Below are 11940 nucleotides of genomic sequence, written 5' to 3' on the forward strand. Positions count from 1 at the left end.
GTGCAGTTCTTTTCATTTAGAATTAATCACATTTGTTGGAAGACAATACTGGTTACATTTAAAGATAAAAATATCTACTTCTTGCTAAAATGTAAGTTACTTGTTAGTGTGCTGTGTATTAATGTAGTTTATTAAAATTTTACTGTATTCAAGTTGGTAAAGTAACATTGTTTAGCTAGGTTTAATAAATTAAATCATTGCTAAGTTGTATGTTAGGAGCAAGGGATAAGTTAATTCTGGGCCCTGCATAGGGTGACTGGTGTAGCCCCCTGATGTATTTATACCTGTACGTTTGTCAACATGAACCTATAAGGTTCAACATCTGTGTAATTTCTCATGTTTTTAGTTGTAGTTACTAGCACTTTTATGTAAACCAACAGATCAGTGTACATCAGCATCTCACTATAGGGGTTATGTATAGTGTTTTCTTTTTGTAGCATGTATTCCATGATATTCCAGTCAGGTGATTTTCAATGAAGGTAAAAGTGTATAGAACAAGTCCATGACAATGTTGTTGGCCTGACTGCAGCAAGAATGCAGACTTTCTTTGATGTGTCACTAGAAGGGGGAGGGTTGGCAGATCCCAGACTCCAGCAACCTTTCACAATTTGAAAGTAGGCTGAGTGGACTGGAATGAGGAGAAATCTTTCCTCCTATCCAGGATTGAACTTGGGGCCACCTGGGCTAGAGTTTAGTGCTCTACCCACTGGTCCACCAGGGCCATAATTTTTAGAAGTAATGCTGTGATGCAAGTTTTCAGACATCCCTTAAGTATTCATATTGCTATCAATATTAGTTTTCTGTGCAGACAGAATTAAGTCTTCATCTAAAATAACTTCCAGGGAAGAAATACATTTCCTTTTTTTAAAAATAACAATCCAATGAAAAAGATGGCTGTTCAAGTGTTAGTGGAGAAGACAGGACAATAGAAGGATTTTGGTACAGTGGTAACAAAAATGAAAGAAACAACTCTACATCCTGAATAATTAATCAGTGGAGAACAACAATTATAACATGAAATACATTCAATTTCAGGTATGGAGATCGCTAATGTTGTGGCTAAGAAGTAGTAGTTTGACCTTACTAGTGATAAGAACTGGCAAAATGAAGATGACATATAAATTACCAATATTCAGTACGTGAAAATTTTGCAAATACCTGAAAAGACGACAGCAGTAGATGCAAGTGGAATGCAACAAAAGAAAAAGTCATAAAACCTCAGCCTGAAGTCTAGTCACTTGTAGTCTTGTGAGTACCGAAGCTGCGCAGTGTACAGGACGTCAAGTGGATTGTGGGCAGAATTAAGCCATAACAACTGGGCACAGAAATTAAAATGTTAATACAAAATTAGATCAAATTATTAATTTAAGTTAATCCCTGTTTGGACTGACACCCACAATTTCATATTCTTCATGATTTCAAAAAGGTGTATGGTATTTATATCCAGAGGCTAACAGAATATGGTCAGGTCTCAGTTTGCTTCACATTACAATAAGAGAAACTTGTGTGTAACAAAACGATTTGCTGCCCCTCAGATTATCTGGGTCAGTTAGTGTGGAATTCCAGATCTGGCAGGACTGTAGAAGAGAGTCGCTGAAGAGGGACAATATCTTAGACTTGGATGATCACAGTGAGAGGACTCCATAGTAGTAATATGGCAGTACAACGAAATATGCTTAACACAGGCACCAGGAAGAGTCCACTGGCATGAAAATCACAAACACTGCGAGGAAGGAAATATTCTGTTCGGAGATAACAGTGAACATTACAAACTGAAATTAAGTGCAATATTTTCATTTGTAATAGAGATGCTTTGAGAGATAAATGTAGTGAACAATGTTTATCTTAATTGTACGAATTAACATTAAGAAAAGGATACACAAAACAGGGTAACCATAACCCTCGTCCGTGGACCTAAATTCGATAAAGTTTCAGGGCTGGAAAGTATTAACATCCGTGATGTCATCGCATACCGGATTCATGTCGCAGAGGTCTACAACAGAGATATGCGTAATTAATATTACCTCTCGGCCATGTCTTTCGTCCTAGGGAGCAGGAATCATCATAAAATAAATGAATCGGAATCTGTGCCAGTGTGGGTTAAAGGTGCTGACAATTGTAAAAAAATTAAACTCATTGGTGACCTTACCCATTATTATAGAAATTAAATAAAGTCTTTCCTTTCCCTTATTCCTATCAAAAAAGAATACCAAATAAAAATAAATAAATTACAAAGCTATTGCATCAGCTTCATGCGAGATACTCTGTGTGAGCATTGACCTTGGTCATTACGCAACAGCCTATTGCTTATCACTCTGTGTTTACAACATGTGTCAATGAATATAGCATGAAAAGCATGATCTACACACTACACTGTCCAAATCCCATTTTTTTAAAAATGGGAGGTATTCTAAGATGTGATTTATGTTTTGTCAATAATATGATATGAAAGTGGAAATTTCCAGTCAAAATTAGTAAAACTGAAAAACATCAAAATGTATCATCAAAGTTCTTGACCATTATAGCTCCCGCCAGGTAAACATTAAATAATCAAACCTTCTGAAAAAGAAAAAAAGAAAATTACTCGAGTTAATCTGAAGCAATATGACAAAAAAGAAAACTGGGGTCTAATGTAGCCAATTTGTCAAAATCTTCTACAATAAAACCTAGAACTCAAATGAACCTAGGCCACGAACTAGATGGCAGAGCAATTATGTAAAAGATAAATATCACTATGAATCTAAGGAAGCACAAAAAACGTGTTTAGATCTTCATCAAGTATTGTGAGCATCATATCTCCCATAGTCGTAGTTCCACAATTACCTTACGATGTAACCCAACGAAGATGTGAAGCAAGTAAAATGAACTACAGCAGTAGCCGTAGAATAAACCATGGTTCATTGTAAAACAGAAAAGTAGTCAAAATTTTTAGTTTCTGGAACTTACCATGCCCAGCTGCATAGGTGTTTTCAGTTTACTTTATCAAGAGGGATGCCTACATGATTATAACCACAAACTTCCGTGAAGAAAAGTGAACTCGTGGCACATTTAAGAACCTGAAAAAGTCAGTAATTAAAATTGAGAAAAAGATAGTTTCCTAGAGCATAACAATAAATTACTTTAAAGCACAATTCCAGTTACAGGAGAACTTTGCACAAACGATGACAACTAGCCTAACAATGACTTGTAATGGCATATGACAGAAATGAGCCAGCACTGTGGGATAATTTCTGTATGAAGCTCCAGAGCACAGGAGAACTGAAAACATAATGGCCCCTGTTGAATCATACTTCTGATATAACCATAGGGGATTTTACTCATCACCACCCTCAAGTGTTAACAGTGTGTCAAGGGAAATGCTTTAAGCACTAGTACTGATTAGTGACAAGAACACACACATTTATTGACAAATACTCAACTTTGTACAAATTGGCTCAGGCAACAGACCCCGAAATTAAACTATTATTCCAGAAGCAAGGGCTGGATACTGAACAGTTCCTGTTCCACTAGAATGTTAACTGAAAATGGGCTGGTGCAGACTTGCTGGAAGCATATGATGAGGCACAAAGTACACAAGTGGGACGAGTGCACGACAGCAAGGTCTTCAGCGTCCCTGACTTTTAACTGCCCTCTTTGCTGTGGCGCTGGCAGTTGTATTCTCTGGTAGTGCCACTGCTGTGACTTCTTGGTGTGGCAATCACTGGGATATACACTGTTTCTGAAGTGGTTTGTTGACCTATTGACACCTGTGTGCTGCCTGGTAATGTGTGTTGTGCTTATGATGCCACACTTCTCCCCCCAAATCTCCAGGCCATGGTCACATATGGTTGTGGCATGAACCAACAGTGTTGGGGTTCTAGGTGCAGATGCAGCTGATGGGACAGGAGCCAGGTCAGAAGCCAGTGACAGGCCCCCATCTGTGCCACAGCATTCACCGTGAGCCCCATGGAAACTCCTGACAAACCAGAGGTCGGACACACACCTGCATACAGGGCTGTAGTCTTTGAATGCTGGAGGAACCCTCCCACTCCCCCCAACAGGAAGGCGGCAGGACACAGAGGCGCCGCCCATGGTGATAGGGGCCACTGTGATGATGGGATCGAGGATGAGGGCATATCCACCTCTATGGGAAGCACCTTGGGCTGAGATGCCAGCTGGTCTGTGGCAGCCACGACCCTGGCTCTTGGCTGTATGCTGAATCTAAAATGAAACATAGTGGCAGGATCATGGAGTCTCAGAAACCTGAGATAGGTGTTAATAACCAAAAATTTGAGCAGTCATCCAAAAGCAATTGGAGGTAATCACCCGTGACATCTCTCTTGGAAAAAACTACCCTCACCTACCCCTCCCAGCTAGCTGATCAGTCTAACACACAGCTTTCCAGAGTGGGAAGGAGCACCCGGTCCCCAGCATGAATCTGCCCGGCGGAATTATGTCGAGGTCTGGTGTGCTGGCTAGTCTGCAGCGAATACGGGCTGTTTCCCCTTATTCTGCCTCAGGTATGTCAGCGATCACTGCACAAACAAGCTCTCCATGCATTCGTACACTACCATTACTCTACCACACAAACGTAGAGGTTACACTCATCTGGTGTGAGACGTTCCCTGGGAGGGGGGGGGGGGGGCATATCCACTGGAGGCCAAACTGCACAATAACCCTGGGTTCGGTGTGGGGTGGCGGAGGGGTGAAGTGGACTGTGGTGGTCTTCGTGGGGTTGTGGACCACTGCGGCTGCAGTGGGGATGAAGCCTCTCCATTGTTTCTAGGTCCCTGTTTAATGTACAATGCAATACAATACCCTCACCTAATCTGTCCATCCGTTCCTTGGGGTGGAAGAAAATGTATGCATCTATCATTGTCTGAAAGTTCACAGATTACTTAAATCAACAGACCGTCGAAGATGTCCTGAAGGTTTGTGAAGGATGCTAATAGGGAAGACCACTGACTTGCACTAATAGGCTTGATGACCCCATAAGCATGCCATTGTTGTAACTTCCAATAACCTGTTCCTTAGTGACAAAACTATGGTTGTGCATTGTCTTTGAGTGACATGAGCTAAACATTGTTCACGCAACCAGGACCATCGCTGAAAAATTCACTAACTTCGTCACACAGAGCCTGAAGCTTGTCTGTAGGTGCATCTGTCGAATTTGCGACACTAACTTGTGGACTGACAATCCGAAAATGTCAAAAGAATGTAAGCCAAAAATATTCTGTAATTCTGTGATGATTTGGCAGAAATCACCACAAATGAACTGTCTTCATTACACCTTAAAAAGTAGCTGGCATACTGAAAGTTCCTGAAAGTGGAATTTCCTGTCCATTGTAGCCTGACAACACGTGAATAGCTGGGTTCAGTATTGGTGAAAGTAATAGCTCAAAAGTAGGTTTGTTCAGAAGTGTAACTAAAGCACAAGTGTCCAGTTTCAGGGTGACATCTTTCTTAGCTACTGCCAAAACAAAAAAACAAAAAAAAAACCTTTACTGAACTGCTTTGCACGTCTAAAACAGAACTATCGCCTTCTTCCAGTTGCTGTGAGCTGCTACAAAGTGTGATAGGTGAAGTGGACAAATATTTAGTAGTGGACCTGTATTTGCGTCAGCATGACTTATTTGACTCATGAAAATCACTCGATTGATGTTTGTTATGTTTTGCACTTGGGCAACTTTTCCAAACATATACTACTGCCACTGGGTTGCACTGTTCCCTGGCTGGCTGTGTCATGACAAACAATGATATGAACTGGTTTAGTGGCATGTTGTTTGGGAGTTTGCTGTCCACGTAGCCTTTTCATGCAGATTGACTGAACATGATTTTTGTACTGCATAAGTAATAGATAGTCTCGTGATTTGGGCACTGCGTGTACTTATTGTGACTAAAACATTTTGGGCAAGACTTTGCTATGTTTTTCTGTCTACTGGCATTGTGCCAGTGTGATATGCCACTGTTAGTCTCTGTGCATCATATGCTGAGTTGCACATGCCAGGTGGGCATGGGACTGTTTATGTTTTATAGCACTTCTAACACTGTCACTATGCAATTCGCTAATATTTGACATTTGAATCTCACACTTAGGTAAGTCATGTGTTCTCAGCCTCAATTAACTGTAACACTGTATCTAATGAAGGATCAAGTTGTTTCAAAATAACAGCAGAAATTTTATAATCACAAATATTTTGAGTTACAGTGTCCTACAGCGTGACATAACAGCATGATTGTACGTGACTACACAAAAATTTGCATCGCCTAGTTAAACCTCGTAATTAAGGGATCCATTGTTTATGAGTTTGGTCTGCTACCTGCTAAAGAAAGAAAAACTTGAATCTTGCAGCAACCATGAGCGTTTGTTCATCGAAGTAGATGGTTAACTTGCTAATTAAAGTCTCAAACACTAAATAAGCTAGTAGTTCGTCGGGAAACAATGTCACTATGAGACTGTAAACTTCTGTTCCCACTACGAAAAGAAAAATGTTTTGCTCTTTTGATCTTGCAATTGGTGTGCCTTCATATTTTTCTTCAATTGAGGTAAGCATTCCGACCAGTCCTCATGCTGTTTGTTGGAGCTGTGGAATGGTTGACAGAGGCTGTAGCTGCTGTGCTGCTTGTAGGTTCTGTTGTTATTGTGTTAGCTACATCATTGGTTGCAGTAACTACTGGATTTGCCCACTCTGTAACTGAATAGCATGCGTTAGAGAACCGTCTTTTGATGCAAAAATCATGCCTGTAAGGAATTTGGATTAGACATGTCACACAAAAAACACACTCATCTCGGTAGTAATGTCCATCCCAAGTCGAAAGTCCACATGATAACGTACTAGACATATAAATAGCAAGAATTAAATAACAAGTATCAAGGATGGGTGTGTGGGCAAAACAAAAATTAACTCTAATTTGCTCAGATCCCATCCCTCCCGATCACAAACTGTGTATCATACTTTTAATACTACAGAAGGAGATTTTACTCGTCATCCCCTAAACTATTCACAGTGTTCTGAGGGAAACACTATGAGAGGAGAACGAGAAGAATACTGATACACTGATGATGATTAGTGACAAGAACACACATTTATCGATGATACTCTACTTTGTACAAATCGACTCAGGCTGAAGTTCAGCTACTGTTCCAGAAGCTAAAGCTGGATAGTAAACAGTTCCCGTCCCACTAAAAGATCGCCGAAGACGGGCTGGTGTGTACTTGCTAAAGGCAGACAATGTGCCACGAAGTGCACAAGTAAAAGGCGTCTTCTCCATAGTCGAGCTGATTCGGAACTGCATGCTCTGCTGTGGTGGCAGTGCATGTCACTTCTCTGGCGGCAATACTGCTGGGACTTCTTGATGTGGCAGTAGCTGGGCTATACACCATCTCTGGAGTGGGTTGTCGACACCTGTTGTGCTGCCTGCTGGTGTGTTGTGCTTGTGACACCACAGTCCCTATTTTGAAGGTGTCAACGAATTTCACTGAACACAGTCGCAGGGAAGAGACAAAAGGCATGAAAATTATAAAGAAATACTAAGAGGAAATAACCATCTATTTGGAAGTCACAGCAAACATTAGAAACTGAAAACGTGCGCAGTATTTTCATTTGTAATGTGTTACACTGGAAAAAATGTTTCTGAACGGAAGGCAGAGTGAATTTGGCAATTGAGCATTGCATAGAGAGAAAGTTACTAAGAGTGTCTGATGCAATTTACCTTGAGGCATTGGTATATCTTAGTCACATAGAATAATTGTTCGGAAATACGATTTCAATTGTGGATAGCCGGCAACAAAAAGAAAATAACGAATGGAAAAAGCTATGGTAGCTCTGCAGAAAAACATCGAAATTCCTGACAGGCAAAATTATTACAAAGAATTCTCATCCTTTGAGAGTGCGGCCCAGTAAATACACTGACAAAATAAATTGCAGTACCAAAAAAACAATGTAAAGTAATGAAATTTTTGGAATACGTTTTTCTAGGTAATATATTTAAGTGATTAACATTGCAAGATCACAGGTTAATGTAATTGCAAGAGAAGCCACTGCAAATGTGAAATGCTGGTGCATAAATAACTGGTGTAACCCCCAGAATATTGAATGTAAGCATGCACATTTGCATTCATGTTGTATGGGTGCCAGATGTCAGTTTGTGGGATGGAGTTCCTTGCCTGTTGCAGTTGGTTGATCAGTAAGTGGACGGTTAAGGATGGTTGTGGATGACACTGGAGTTGTCATCTGATGACGCCTCATACGTGCTCAACTGGAGACAGATCTGGTTATCGAGCAGGCCAAGGCAACATGTCGACACTCTGTATAGCATCTTGGGCTACAACAGCGGCATGTGGGCGAGCTTTAACCAGTTAGAAAACACCTCCTGGAATGCTGTTTATGAATGTTAATACAACACACTGAATCATCAATCTGAAGTAAAAGTTTGCAGTCAGGGTGTATGGGATAACAACGAGAGTGCTCCTGCCATCACACGAAATCACACCCCTGGCCATAACTCCATGTCTGGGCCCAATGTGTGTACTATGCAGACAGGTTGGTTGTATGCCCTCACCTGGTCTCCTCATAATGAACATACAGACATCACTGGCGCTGAGGGAGAACCAGCTTTCAGCAGACAACACAACATATCATTCTGCCCTCCAATGGGCCCTCGCTTGACACCACTGAAGTCGCTAACAGCGGTTCTTTGGCGTCTGTTGAATGTGGACTACAGGGTATATGACCCAGAGGTGTCCTTGTAGTAACTGGCTTGCAACAGTTTGTTGTGTCACTGCTGCTCAAATTGCTGCTGCAAATGCAGTGTGATGCGCCAGAACCATTCACTGAACACGATGGTCTTCCCTCCCAGTAGTGCCACATGATCGTCCAGAGCCTGATCTCCTTGTGACTGTACATTCCCATGAACATTGCTGCCAGCAATTATGTACAATGGCTGCATTCCTGCCATGTCTTTCTGCTATACTGCAGAAGAAACCTCCATCAACTCACAATGTCCAGTCTCAAAAGTAACTAACACTCATGACCTTTACAGCATGTATTTAAAGCAAACATCCTTATACTGGAGCTAGTAGCGCCACTCTTATGCAACTGGCGCAATAATTGACTATAGATCATCTTTCAGATGCAGAAACACACCTACCAACTTTGGTGTATGTCGCACAACTCCTTCTTGGTGTTAGGATTTCTTTTCCATCAGTGTATTTTTTCAGAAAGGAATAGATTGTAAGACAAACTTGACATATTTCTTTCACTCTCAAGGAATACTTGGTGCACAAAGTATAATGAATGTGGGGACTCCTCTTGATAACCAAAAATTGAATGAATACATAAATTAATAAAAGCTGAGACTACAGAGACTTAAGAAAACAGTTGACAAACATTACAGCTGCATGAAAGTATTCGGGTTCTAGCATAAAAAGTACTTCAACAAAGTTCTTGTCTGAAGAACATATGAAGAAAGGAGTACCTCTGATATAAAACACCTTGTAGCTTGCACAAAAAGAAATCTTTACTAACAAACAAAGCATAAAACAGTACAAGAGGGGCATTCAGTACATGATTGACGTTAGACATATTGATTCTGAAGATCCTTCACTTCTTAAAAATAATTTGAAACAAAATAAACTTATTAATTCTTTTCCACGAAAAGCAGAATAATGAAGTAATTAAATGAATAAAACAATTGTGGTGTCACTGCCAGACACCACACTTGCTAGGTGGTAGCTTTTAAATCGGCCGCAGTCCATTAGTACATGTCGGACCCGCGTGTCGCCACTGTCAGTGATAGCAGACCGAGCGCCACCACACAGCAGGTCTCGAAAGACGTACTAGCACTCACCCCAGTTGTACGGACGACTTGCTAGCGACTACACTGACGAAGCCTTTCTCATTTGCAGAGAATATAGTTAGAATAGCCTTCAGCTAAGTCAATGGCTACGACCTAGCCAGGCGCCATTAACAGTTTATAGTCTTAAACGTACCGTCCAGAACGATGTATTCAAATGATGGATTAAAGGTAAGTATTCCAGCAGCTACGAACTTTTCTTTATAGCATTCATTACGTGTCCTGTTTCAGACCTCACGCCAGCCTGCGTGAGTTTAAGCGTGTGCCTTTCGGTTACCCGTCACTGTGGACTGGCTGTCTTGTCAGTCCACAACAACAATAATGCCACATAATGTTGTGGGTGCGATATTCGTCCAACACTGAAGACAATATTAAAGGCATGGCACTCAAAGTGTTAAAAGCAGCCTAAAATAAATGTTTTGTTAGCCACAGATCAAGTATTTTAGTTATTTGTTACTGTACTACAGCAAGTCACCATTATCACAGAAAACATCTTTTGTCATTCAAAGTTGACTTCTCTGGCCTGCTTAAAGTACCAGTAATAGATTTGCTTTTACCCCTTGAAAATAAAATCTTCTCAACATATTCAACGTAATACTGTATCATCACTAAAACGAACTAGAAAAAAAAATTTTAAAAATTGTGTGAAGTATCCTGATTATCATCATCAAGAAACTCTTTAAACAACATAAATCTCCATAAAAGCTTAAAAACACTTTCAACAGATGTATCGTCATAAAATTGTCTGTGGACATCCCTATCATCCTACCCCACAATACTCACATTAAGTGTTACATAAAATACAGTATGAAATGTATTTTTTCACCATTTCAAATTATACTGCTGATTATCATGCACCTAAGCATAATAAATTAAAGATTTTTGGACGATGCTACATCTGAATTCCACACTTACTGTCAGATACCTATGCCCCTTGGGTCTGAATCTTACATTGAACGAGAGAGAGAAAACCCACAGTAAGAAACTGTTGTATGATGCCAGAAAGAATGAAGCTTGAAGAATGATCACACAAAACCCAAATACGTCATAATAGTTAGACACGTATTCATACTGAGCCAGGTGGCGCAGTGGTTAGGACACTGGACTAGCATTTAGGAGGATGATGGCTCAAATCCGCATCTGGCCATCCTGATTTAGGTTTTCTGTGATTTCCCTAAATCGCTTCAGGCTAATGCTGGGATGGTTCCTTTGATAGGGCACAGACAACTTCCTTCTCCAAACTTCCCTAATCTGATGAGATCAATGATCTCGCTATTTGGTCCCTTCCCCAAAATCAACCAACCAACCAACATGTATTTATAAAGATTGATTCACACGTAACAGAATGGAACGTGAAAACAATGTACAATGCATTTCAGATGGAGTGGTTTACATAGACAATCAATGAGATGGAACAGCACATAAACATCAAATTTTCTGGAGAAGAAAGGTTTTCGTTAAAGTTATGGCAGGGCCATATGGAGGCAGGGCGTTGTAGTCATCTGCAAACATTGCAAGTTGACCTACTTTCACTGCACTTACCCGTGTTATGTTAATGGATTTCGTACTTTAGCATATTCTTAGTTTTTATTTAGTTGATATGCACTGGTTTCTTGACCCATTGCAAATGTTCTGTGGCAACTAGGACGTTTGTTTCTTTCTTTTCTTACTCTGCTGACTGTTCTTCTATAATAGTGGCTAGATAAATTATGCAAAAGTGAAAAGGAATTAGGTTTTACTGTACCTGAACAGAATAAAAAGCCTACACTGTGTGTGAATAGGAACATAAATTTATAAAGCAAGTTTTATTAAATAAACTTTTGTTAACTGTCAGAGTCAACTGTATTGAAGAGAGAAATACAGTTGTTTATACATAGTGAAGAAAAAATGCCGGTCTTGGAGGTCAGCATGCCATTACTCAACCACATTCAAGACAAAAGTTTTTTTTAGCAACATCTGATCGGGTGTTTATTGAAAATTCGTGTACATTAACAAGGAGCTGGCAACACTGCTACAGCATGCAGCACTTCAGAATGTGCAGAGAAATGTGTATCAGCTCGCACTATCATGCCAGCCATTGTAGCTCATTGAATAGACTGCTAGGGC

Source organism: Schistocerca piceifrons, chromosome 11 (genome assembly GCF_021461385.2).
Source record: "Schistocerca piceifrons isolate TAMUIC-IGC-003096 chromosome 11, iqSchPice1.1, whole genome shotgun sequence".
NCBI lineage: Eukaryota > Metazoa > Arthropoda > Insecta > Orthoptera > Acrididae > Schistocerca > Schistocerca piceifrons.